Source organism: Trachymyrmex cornetzi, unplaced genomic scaffold, assembly GCF_001594075.2.
Source record: "Trachymyrmex cornetzi isolate Tcor2-1 unplaced genomic scaffold, Tcor1.1 scaffold152, whole genome shotgun sequence".
Lineage (NCBI taxonomy): Eukaryota > Metazoa > Arthropoda > Insecta > Hymenoptera > Formicidae > Trachymyrmex > Trachymyrmex cornetzi.
In genome coordinates, this window is record NW_017296113.1 from 120,994 (window position 1) to 133,485 (window position 12,492).

The window sequence follows — 12,492 nt, forward strand, 5'->3', positions numbered from 1 at the left end:
ATGTTCCTCTAAGAAGTCCACAATTCTTTTTCAACACAGCGTTATGTAAAATGATTTAAAATTTTAAATATTGGAACTTTGATGTTTTTAAATAGATTCTGTCGACCAAATCGTTATTTGATTAACTGGATGTTCCGATTTTAATTATAATATGAAAATTTAATGTACTGAAGATGGTCACATGTTAGATCGAAACGTTTACTTAATTTTATTTGAAATATATGCTTTAAGCTAAACACATCAAGCGTTGTGGCTGGATGCTCCTTATTGTTTACAATTTATTATTTTAATATTTTATTGTTTTTTTTAATGTTTTAATATAATTTGTTCTTTTAATATCTCTCTCTAAATACTCGCAGTAAAATAATTTTTGATCGGGTAAATAAAACTGCCACTTACAAATGAGTGACGAAACTCAAGTATGGGTGACGTGACAAAGTATTAATGTGCGAGTCAGTAGATAATCCGTGATTGATCAGACACGGCGTTCACAGTCGTGCGATTTGTCTCTCTTTCTCTGATTTTCTTTCTACTCACATACGCGCACCTCCAGGCACCTGCATAAATTCGTTCCCCGCGCGATCGTTATCCAACGGAAGTTACTCCTAAAAGTTTTGTCCGTCGAGTGTACTTAAGAGTGCGTCGGTCGGTCGAAGGAGAAAGTTCGGCAGCAAATTGAAATACCCCGCGCTGCGCCGACTGAAGTACTTAACTTCGAATCTCTCTTTGCGAGAGAGAAAAAATTTTACATTGACGAATAAAGTATAATTCCAACTGATATCGCATTTCACAAGAATATATGCCATATACATCAAGCCATGCGAATGTCTACATATCGTATACATTCGCAAATCTGCGAATAAATTGGCGAAGTAATATTGTGTTTGAATTTAGAAATAATAATTTCGAAAAAGGAAATTTTTTTTGTGTAATTAATTTATTGAGAGAAAGTTTCTCTTTTTATTATGACAAAATACAGTTTAAAGTTTTAAACGAAATAATAAGTATAATAAAAGACCATTTAGGTATTTATCGTGATACTGTATAGTTACATTATACGATTTTTAAATAGACTTTTATTAAATGCAGTCGAAACCTAAACGGCATAATTACTTTTAAGGATAATTTAAGGATAATTACTTAATTTTAGATCATATTAAGATAATACTTTACGCGTAGCATTTCAACGTCATGGTATTAGCCGCTCTAATGAGTTTGTCGCATCAATAGACATTATCTCGTCTCTCTTCCCTGCTGGAAAATCTTCAAACCTTTTTAGTGCATAAATATCGTCTTTAGGAAAGTAATCGGTGCGCGACGAAATGATTCGGGGGATCGAAATTGGACAGGAGAAGTGAGGTAAGAAGTTGGCCGAAGAGGAGAGGAGAGAATGTGAGGAGAGGACAGGAGACTTCTTCGGAAGAAACGATAGTGGTGGTTACGCGGCGAAGTAGAAGGGAAAGATTCATCAAGGAGACATTGAACCCAAGGATTCCGTGCGAGGACCACCGTGGAATAAGAAGCCCTGTGTATACTTGGCGATTCATCAATTCACGTACATGCGTGTACGTGTTAATTTTTCGCGTGAACTTACATGAATACTTTCATGATGATGTAAAAAAGGGAGAGAAAAGAGTAAAGTAAATGGTTAAAAGTAAAATAAGAAAGTGGAAGAAAAAAGTAAACGAAAAACATACACAAGGAATTGTTGTGTGTGTGAAGTATCTAAAAATTTAAATAGATACATGTCTGAAAATAATTTCATTGGACGATGAAAATAATTTCGTAGGAACGATACACGATGAGCAATGTTGCAAAAAATTTTAACATTTTACCAACCAGTTTGAGTGTACTACATCATTATTTTGATAATCCAACAAAATTATTTTTAAATTTGTAATTATAATTAAATTTTTAGATATTTTAGCAAAACCGTTTTTTCCATGCATATTAGAATGTGTGTTAGAAAATTTAACAAAGGATTAATTTTTTTATGACATAATATTTAAAATTATCAATTTTTCTACAAAGTGACAAAGAATTTCTTTATACATTTTTGTCAAACCAGGGTTGCCACAGATTTGGAAAACTGGAAAAACCGGGAAAAGTCAGGAAAATTGAAATTGGTCATGGAAAAGTCAGGGGAAAATGTAAAAAAGTCTGGAAATTTGAAATTTGCTCACAATTTCCTTAAATTGCTCCTATTCTAGATAATTATAATTTTTTAATATTATATCTGACATTTATAGCGAAATACGCTCAAAACTTGCACACTTTAAACGATATTTTTTAATAAAATAATTAAAATATATATTTTATTTAATATTTTTATTTCTTCGCTCTTTTTTTCGTAACTGCATTCTTTTTTCCAATACTAATTTATTTTTTATTGGGTCGAATTTGCACCCAAAATTTTAGTATGCTACTAAGCCTGTTTTGTTTTTAATAATATAGGCTAGATTTCCTACAATTCTTTAAATGTGTTAAAATTTTCATATTTTACATTGGAAAGTTTTCCATTTTCATCTGGAAAACCTGGAAAAGTTAGGGAATTTTAAAATTTATTTTCTGACAACCCCCCCTCCCTGCAAATAAATATTTGCTTCAAAATGTATTTTACAATTTCTAAATCGAGAACCACGAAAAATAATCGTGATTCTAGCAGAATTACATAATGTTGTGTAATGAGAAAAACGTAAAACATGCGCACATTCATTTTATTTTCCGCTTCTTATATAACGCGATAGAAGTCTATACGATTTTCGATTCGTACGGCGTGTCGACTCGCTGATTGACCATTTTCTACAACGAGAGTTATCTAGCCACCACTACAGACAACTAACCAATCATCTTAAATCAATCCCATGTGAGCAGACGCTTTCAGAGAAAGTATCGTTTTTCATAGTATTTTATTTAGAATTTTATTTCGTGTATAAAATTAATACTCATATATTGCATTGAATTTATAGAAATTTCATTAAATACTTTGAAATGCAGGTCGTGATTAAATATCCGAAAAATATTTGCAAAAACATTCACACAAAAAGTAATAAATGGATATTATAGTTAATATAAATGTGAAAATATAAAATTGTAATATAAGATGTAAGAATATAAATTTAATATTTTATATATAAAATTAATATTTTACTAATATAATAATATTAAAAAATATCATTATTTATTACAAAAAATATTATAATCCATAAGTACGCGGTCGATTGTACATATATTATGTTATTATTAGTACGTAATTGCGTTATATTTAAAAGTATTTAATTACATTTACATTTAATAATATATTCCTTTGTTTGATAATCTTCATGCGAGTTTGTAGTGTTACTTCTACACATCGATCACGCAGCTGGTACGATGCCAATGCATTGGATGCAGCATTAAAGCGGTAATTGATGGTTGGTTAGGCTATGTATATTTATGACAGGTGCCAGGAAATTTACTAGGAAGGTTCACACGTTGTATACATTTTCTTAAGTTACAGTTCCATTAATGAATTTCGATATAAAATTCCTTAATTTTGACGTCATCGTGTAGAAGATACTATCGATCTATCGAGTCTTTTTTCATCTACACCTTTGATCAATAATATGAAATAAAATTTTTGATAAAGAAGACCAAAAAAATGTTCAGAAATAAAGTATTCGTGCTTTGTAAACAATTAAAAATAACGAGTTTTTTAAAAAAACTAACTGCTTTCCAGAAACATGCAGACAGTCGAGAAACGACTGCAAAGACTGTAAAAATCTCGATTGCTCGTGACTACGTCACGTCAACTCGTCTTTAAGCATCGTGTGCGTGTGATTGTGTGTGACGCAAGTTTCGTGCGGGAGGATAACGAACGAGAGCGAGGTGTGAGAGAGGGTGTTGCCCTCGTCGTCACGTTGATGCCAGGCGCGAATCTGAAAAAGGTGCGCGAGAAAGGTGCGAGAAAGGCAGCGTGCGCGCGAAAGAAGGAAAAAGGCGCTTCTCACACGCACTCCACCTCTGCTGGACCAGTTCGTCGGGAGCGCGATAACAGATCTAAGCATGGCCGGCGATTCTTTTTCGAGTCTCCGGTGTTACGTGTTCTCGTGTTTCAGTCTGGCTTTCCCTATCCGCGGCGAAGAGTCCTAACGAGCGAAGATCGTGAACAGAGATTGTAGACTTCTAACGTTTCCGAGCGAAGAGAAATTAGATAATTGATAAATTCTGATAATTCGTTATTGAAATTTGAGCGGTTTAATCAAGTGCACTTAACAAAAATATGCATGGAAAGAACGGTTTTGATAAAGTTTGATCTAAAAATTTAGGTAGGTACAGATCTGAAAATAATTTTGTTAGACCATCAAAAATAATCTTATAACATGTTTAAGCTAGAATGTCAAAACTTTTTGTAGCATTATCCATTATGCTTGAGAGTCCTATGTAACTATTTTGATAATTCAATAAAATTATTTTCAGATCTGTTACCTTGCTAAATTTTTGGATACTTTAGTAAAATTTTGTTTTCGTATATTAATATTATATACGGAAACAACAATTTTACTGAAATATCTTTAAAAGTAGACAACTACAAATCGGAAAATAATTCTGCTGAATCGTCAAAATAATTACATAAAACGGCTAAAACTTTTTGCAACATTGTTCGTGATGTTTGAGATTCCTACATTATTTGAGAAGCTAGCAAAATTATTTTCAGATTTGTATTTAGCTAAACTTTTAGATACTTCAGTAATATCGTTCTTTTTTATATTATACTAATATTACATATGTATTTTTATTATATGTTTAAATTTATTATATGTGTATATACATATATCCACACTGATAATAGATTAAGAAGAGCAAAAAATGAAATAAGAACATCATTCTTCTGTTAACGAAGTCTGCTAGTGTTCTTCATTCACACGGTCATGACGAACGGAATTAAGTTCAATTTTCATTGTTAGCTAATTTATTAATTAGAAATGCGCTTGATCTGTATCTGTATCTGTATATATCAATCGCCAGGCACATTTTTAGCTTCTCACCATAGCATCATATTTAACTGTCACGTTCCAACTCGAAAGCGCAATTTATGTCTCGAATAAAAGTGAAATTTTACAATTGAATTTAATTACTCTCAGGACGGTATTCATAGTCCGTTCTTATTTTAAGACCGTCTTAAGTAATGTCTTAAGAGAGAACTGAAGACGCTATATAATACGGCTCTCTGATTGATTCGTGACAGTTTAAGATTGTACTTAAGATGGTCTTAAATATAAGATCCGACTATGAATATCGCCTTCAGATATATCCTGATCGAACCGACACACCAAACACAAACCATTCCTTTTCATTTTATCTATATTCTTAATGATTCTGGGACGACCCGTGTACGTAGGAAATTTACGACGAAGGTACACATCTTGACGATTTAAGAGCCGAAAAGAAATCGCGACGCGCGTCGCTCAATCGCTCGAAGGTATCACTCTCGCGCCACAAAGTGCCTTAATAAGGTTTCGTAAGAGCTGAGAGTGTTACCGGTGGGCTTTCAGCGAGCCGTATGTATATACTCGACCGACTCGTATAAACCCGTAAGCGGTTGCGCGAACGCGGAAGACATTATCTCTCTTTTCTCTCTTGCTTTCCCGCCCGTCCCAGCCGGCAATCATCCTTCTCGTCTCTTTTCGTTCGACTCCTATCGTTCACCATCCTCCTCTCCTCTCCTCTCTCTCTCGCTCTCTTCTTCTCGCTCGCCAAGATCGAGAAAACGGCTATGCGATATGTAACTCGCGCGTGTAACACACGAACGGTATGAAAGATCGCCAATGAGAAACGTCAAGCGCGGGGAAAATCGATACTCGCTTGTGCAGCGAGTCACGACTTTTTCACGACTTTCGAGAAATAGAAATAGTCCGCAGCGACTCGTAACTAACAAATGCATCTTTCAAACTAATTATTGAATTGATCACATTCTAAAAAGGAAATTATATTATATTACTCTGAAACATGCAAAAGATAGCAATACTCTGATTGAAACATATTTTATTGGTTCAAGTAAACAAAAAGTGCCAATAATTCTAATATAGAATCTTTTTTGTATATTAAACATATGACAAAATGACACATCTATTTCGATATTTTTAGAATGAAATTTTTTTTAAAATGAAAGATTTAAGATTTATTTTTTCACGTGAATGATGCTTTTGTCATAAGTAAAGTAAAAATTGAAGATTCCATTTAATGATTGTATGTATTTAATGTGCAAAGTAGTCTTATTATATTAGGCAATTAATTTTTAAGTAGGTAGATAAGTGTTCAGAACACTCTAAAAAATTTTATTTTTACAATTATATGTATTTTTTAATAGTATATGTATAGAGTTAAATTTATATTAGTTATATCCTTATAAAAGAAAGAGAAATGTAAAAAATGGACTTTAAGATTTTTAAACAAGATTTTTTGTGTTCCTTTTTCAGAATAAATTTCAGGTTTTTAAGAGGATGCTGGACCAAATTATCGATATTACAGTCGCATAAAAATCTCCGAATTGACTGGACAGAATCAAAAATTCGTTTACAGGGTTAAAGTAATCGCAAAATTAGGAGGTGGTGCAGTGAACTTTACACTAAAATCAAATAAGTATTTTTAACTTTTTTTCGATTTTAGTATAAAGTTCACTGCACCACCTTCTAATTTTGCATCTACTTTAATTCTGTAAAAGGATTTTTGATTCCGTACAGTCAATTCGGAGATTTTTATACAACTGTAACGTCGATAATTTGGTTACTTTAGCATCCTTAAGATGCGTGAGATTCTTTCTGTAGTCACCTACCCACTTAAAGATTACTAAAAGAGACATTATCATTTCTACTCTCTAAATTTCTTGGAATGAAATCTCACTTTTTTGTAGTGAAAAGTCACTCCAAATATTCATGAAAATACCGCCAATCGAAGTGAAGCGAAATTTCATTTTTTAAAAGAGTGAAATTGTTCACTCTTTATTTGGATTTATTCTTCAACTCTAAAAAGAGTGACTTTTTTCGGAGAGAGGATGTTTTGTAACTTAATCATAAAGTCGCAGGCATTTTTTGACTAAGTCTTGAAATTTCTAAGTATAGTCAGTAGAAATTAATTTCTTTCATTATCCTAAAGTATTATATGAAATACCTTAACCTGTTCGTATTCTTTTGATTTCTATTTTATATAGGTACAAATGTATAAACAGGGTTACCTCTGATAGATTCATTCCCGAGTTTGTCAAACACTTAAACACTCAAAACAACTAAACACAGTTAATAATTGGCAATTGTAAACGGCACTTGTACAAGAACAAGAATTGAGAAGGCGTTAGGCGTGATTTGGCGAGATTTCTGCACTTTAAGTTGGAGTGAAGTTTAGAGCATTAACAATTTCACTTTAAAAATAAGAGTGAAACTTTTCACTTTTTGTCTTAGTGTGAAAGAATTCACTCTATTAAAGTAAATACTTCCTCTACGTAAAGTGAACTGATCAGTGACTCCACGATTAGAGTGAAAATTTCACTCCAAAAAATTTAGAGAGTAAGTTTTTATTAAACAGAATTATTTTTATATTATCAATTGCTAACACACAAATATCTATTAAATATACTATATTTCAATTTTTGTAAATCCTAATGTGGCAGTTTAATTCTGTCCTTTCAATTAAATTCGCGAGACGGTAATATAAATTTCAAACGAGCATCGATTTACAAGGATATCATTCATTTAGAGAAAAGAAGAAAGAAACTGTATTTGTGCTTGGCGAGTCTCCGTATGATGAGCCAAATGCATCGTGCATTCTGCAATACAGATACATGCACACATACAAAAGATACGGGTGTGCAACAGATCAGAGAGAGTCTCTTTCTCTCTCTCTCTCTCTCTCTCTCTCTCTCTCTCTCTCTCTCTCTCTCTCTCTCTCTTACTCTACGACCATCTACGACTGTGTGTCGTCTGCGAGCTTGTGTCGTGATCCATGGCCTGTCCCAATCTATACTGCTAAGGCAAAAGGAAGCAAAGCAAAAGGCGGGCAAACACTTAGCTTAACCCAGTGAGGGGCCTCGGCTACCAGAATAACTTGTTCCGCATTGCATTATTAGACGGTTATTTCAGGGCACGTCTCACGACGCCTTCCCCCGAAGAGGTGGTATTCTGCCTGCTTTCACTGCGTCCTTCGTGTATCCGATTCGATCTGAGAAATTAACAGCGCAATTTCACTCGGCGCGCACAGGTACGCGGCGAATCTCGCTTTAATCCTCTGTCCGCGTCGCAATGTCCGGCAATGTGCTAAGATTAATCTCTGTCAAGCTTAATTTGCCATTCCTAAACGCGAGATATGAAATTCCATAGAAAATATGAACGAGGCAAAAAAGACAGGTGATAGTTTCTCCTTTCAGTTCCATCTTTTTTTTTTTAAATTTCATGTTCGACTTTAACTTATATAAAAAAGAAATATATCATAGCAGTCTTAATTTATGTTTAAAAATATTTCATGTGTTTTCCATTAAAGAAAGTTTAAAAGATATGAATGATGGACTTTAGCTTACATAAAAGTATATTATATAAAAATAATGTATTATCGCTGTCTTCATTTATGTGTAAAAATATTTTATATAAAGAAAATATAAAACATGTGAATAATGAATACTTATAGTAGCAATAATTCTGTTGCGTTCAAATTAATATTATTGAGGACACTTCATTTTCTAACTCAACTTGTTAGAAATTATAGACGTATTGCAATCCACACATACACATAAAGTACAATCACTTCATAATTAATGATTGACATTTTAATTATTTAATTTGTCATTATTTTATTATATACGTCAATCATTTCAACCGTCAATTAATTACAACTATCGATTATTAAATAGTTATAAATATTAACTCTTTGATCCGAATTAATTTCAATAAACAAAACAATATTAGGTCGTATTTTCAATTCGATATTATCTACATAAAATCTATCATAACATTCGGTTTACGTCATTTGGAGAATTTAATGAAAAGTGTTAACGGTGTAGATTGCTAATTATCATCGCGCGCGGCTTGCAACATTTGGGGAACTGTTACAAAGGCTGATTCAATTAGTACTTCAGTACGTAATCCTCTACGCGGTAATTATTAATTTAATTAAATTTCGCCCAATTTTACGCACATGCGTATGCAGTGTATGCACACGCACTGTCGAGGGTAAAGACAATCATTACGACCGGGAGAGACATACGCGTCGAGATGCATGTGCAGCGCAAGCATCTGCTCTTTGTTCGAATTGCCCCTCCGCGCATATAACATCGCTAATGTTAATCACCGGCCGACGAGCGAGAGCGCCTGGGTGTGGCATGACTATGGGAAATGGCAGAGGTTAGACGGGATCTGTGCAAACCGCGGTTGCACGACGCCGACGTACGCGGACGTTCGCGTTGCACGTGTGCGGTAACGTGCGGTAACGTGCGGTAACGTGCGGGCACCGCGGTTACTCGGCGCACGACATTTTCCACGCTATTGCGATTCTCCTCTTTGCTATCACGACGTTCGCGACTTCGGAGTTCGGTTCGGGCAAAGACCAGGTCGGGCACGACCACGTATAAGCACGAATTCGTCTACGACGTCGATGCGCTGATCGAACGACCGTCTCTTTCCCATAGATACGATTATCATTTCACTCATCCGCTTATTCGAAATTCGCGACTATACCGCATCACGCAAAATCATCACAATATCACGATAATTGTCGCGTTATAAATGTCACTGTGTATCCCACTGATGTGATGGTTAATTAGCGTATGGTTTAATGAGAAATTATTTCACTTTTATACTGTTAAATTCTTGATGTCAAATTTCAATTCGAATTATTTTCAATCATTTCGCATCGGTCGCCACTACTCTTACTTAGTATGTCATTAATTTAACTAAAACAACAGAGTTAGACTATTCAACTTAAAAATTATTAACTTAACTTAAATTTAATTTGTTATTTACTATTTGCACATATATTAATATAAATATTGTTTACTTTGAAACTAAATGATTCAATCATAGAAATGAATTGTTTTTCTATCATGTTTTGAATTAAAATAATACATTTTCACATATTTTTGGAATTTAAAAATAACAAAATGTTACTTAACGTAAGAAATTGATTTAAATTTGATCTTTTAATATTTAATAGCGTAGACTTTGATTATAATAACAATACCGTTTATAAAATAATTTCGCCTTTGAAATTTACCCCGTCTAGGCCGATATTTATAGTCACTTCTTATTTCAAGATCGTCTTAAGTAATGTTTGAAAATGCTAATTCTGCTCTGTGATTGGCTTGTGACATTTTAAGACTGTATTTAAAACAGTCTTTGACTTAGAAGATCCAATTATAAATACTAGTTTTAGGCCGGTATTAATAATCGATTCTTATATTTGAAGTTGTCTTAAATACAGTCTTAAAATGTCATAAGCCAATCAGAAGGTCGTAATAGCACCTTAAGATATTACTTAAGGCGATCTTAAAGTAACCCACTATGAATACCGACCTTAGATATGGTTTTTTTCGAAACTGCTCATTTGGCTCAAAGTTCTTTTTCTCTCGCACTGCGGTAAATTAATTATGTGTCTACAGCGACGGGTAAAGTAAAGTGATACGAGGGCCCTTTCGTGAAAATCAAAGGGCGAAGACGCAACAACGAGATAACACGTGATAATCCCTTTACTTTCCAAGTTTTTCTCCTTTCCTCTCCTTGTCGAGATCCTCTCTTAATGGCGCACAGACTTGTAAACACGTGGCACTTTGCGTCACGGTATTTCCTCCGGCAAAAGGGCTCTTTGAATACCAGCTCGACAAGCGTGTAGTAGGGACTCTTGTCGTCGGTCATATCCTCCTCTCGCCTCTTGTCTCACGTGTACACGACAAAAGCCTTTTACTCCTCGGGCGTGAGACGTTTAGCTCGTCGTTTAGCCTAATTTCTCCGGCAAGCACAATGTCTAATCTTAAAGCGATTATGCGCGAGACTAAACGCGGTCTTTTCTATATTTATCGGCGAATTAATAAAATTATTTCATCAATATTTATGAACTCTGAAACTAGAATTATTTTTTATACATTTAAGTTTTATTAAGGATGTATCACATCTCAAAAAAATACACTGGTCGACATCATTTTGGCCTTAAAGTAAACGAAGTTGTTTCTGATAGATTTTGATGCGCTGATTACGAATCTGGCCGCGAAAATGTCGTATCACGTCAAGTTTCTGAAATATTTTAACTTAAAGGTGCAAAAAATGGGGTTTTTGGCCATTTTCAATGACTTATAAAAATTGATAGATTTTGATGCGCTGATTACGAATCTGGCCGCGAAAATGTCGTATCACGTCAAATTTTTGAAATATTTTAACTTAAAGGTGCAAAAAATGGGGTTTTTGGCCATTTTCAATGACTTATAAAATGCCTAACAATTTTTTTTCAGCATCCAGCCAGATGTCACATTAAAGTGTTATTCTTACTCTTTCCAATGCATATTCGATTGCTATGATCCAACTTTTTTTCGCTGAAACAGAATAAATTGAATTTTTTATGTTTTTTAACCTTTTGTGTCAGAGTTTTTTGTATGTTTTTGTAACCGATTGTTTTGAAAATTTGTATCCGAGGATTTTTCGGGTCGTTGATTACGAATCCGAAGATAGATTTTCAAAATTAAAAATGGCCGATCCAATATAACAGATCAAAATCTCAAAATAAAAAAATTCGTCATATTGGATCGGCCATTTTACCACAAAAACCTCACTTTTGCACCTTTAAGTTAGAATATCTCAAAAATTTGACGTGATATGACATTTTCGCAACCAGATTCGTAATCAGCGCATCAAAATCTATCAGAAACGTTTCTTCGTTTACTTTAAGGCCAAAAAAATGTTGAATTTTTGTCGACCAGTGATATTATCGAAAATATATAAATTTTATAAATTATTGTTTTATTATTACGTTTGAATATCTGTGTAAAATTTGAGCACAATTTTCTTATTCGTTTAAAAGTTATTTAATTTTTTGTTTACCTTGATACTTGTACAAAATCGCGTATTGTATTATAATATTTATTTGTAAATTGTATGTGGAAATAACATTAAATCAAACTTTTTATATATTCTAATAAAAGTCTAATAAATATTCATACAGAACTTCATTTGGATTTCCTCGTTTAAAAGTTATTTAATTAAAACTACAAAATATAGTTATTGCGGTGCATAAGTCATTATAAACTAATTATTTGTTGCGCAGTTTTTTTAGTCTCAGAGTATATTCACAACCAAAATTTTTTGACTGTTATTAGTTATAGAAGTCTGCTTTGGCTGATTTTGGCTGTGCTTTTAACTAATATAAAACGCCCCTCAATATTTAAATTACATGTAAAGTAAACATTGCACTTCAAAAGTTTCTTCAATTTCTTGAAAACCTCTTGATATTCATGATTGTTGTGCTTTTAAAATAAAGCATTCG

The 12,492-nt window shown here is 33.3% G+C and overlaps 1 protein-coding gene across 1 annotated transcript in view; it reads left to right on the top strand.

Annotated features, from left to right (window-relative positions):
* Eip78C (Ecdysone-induced protein 78C) overlaps positions 1–12,492 on the top strand; it is a 79,382-nt gene that overhangs the window by 23,582 nt on the left and 43,308 nt on the right. The window lies entirely within an intron of this gene.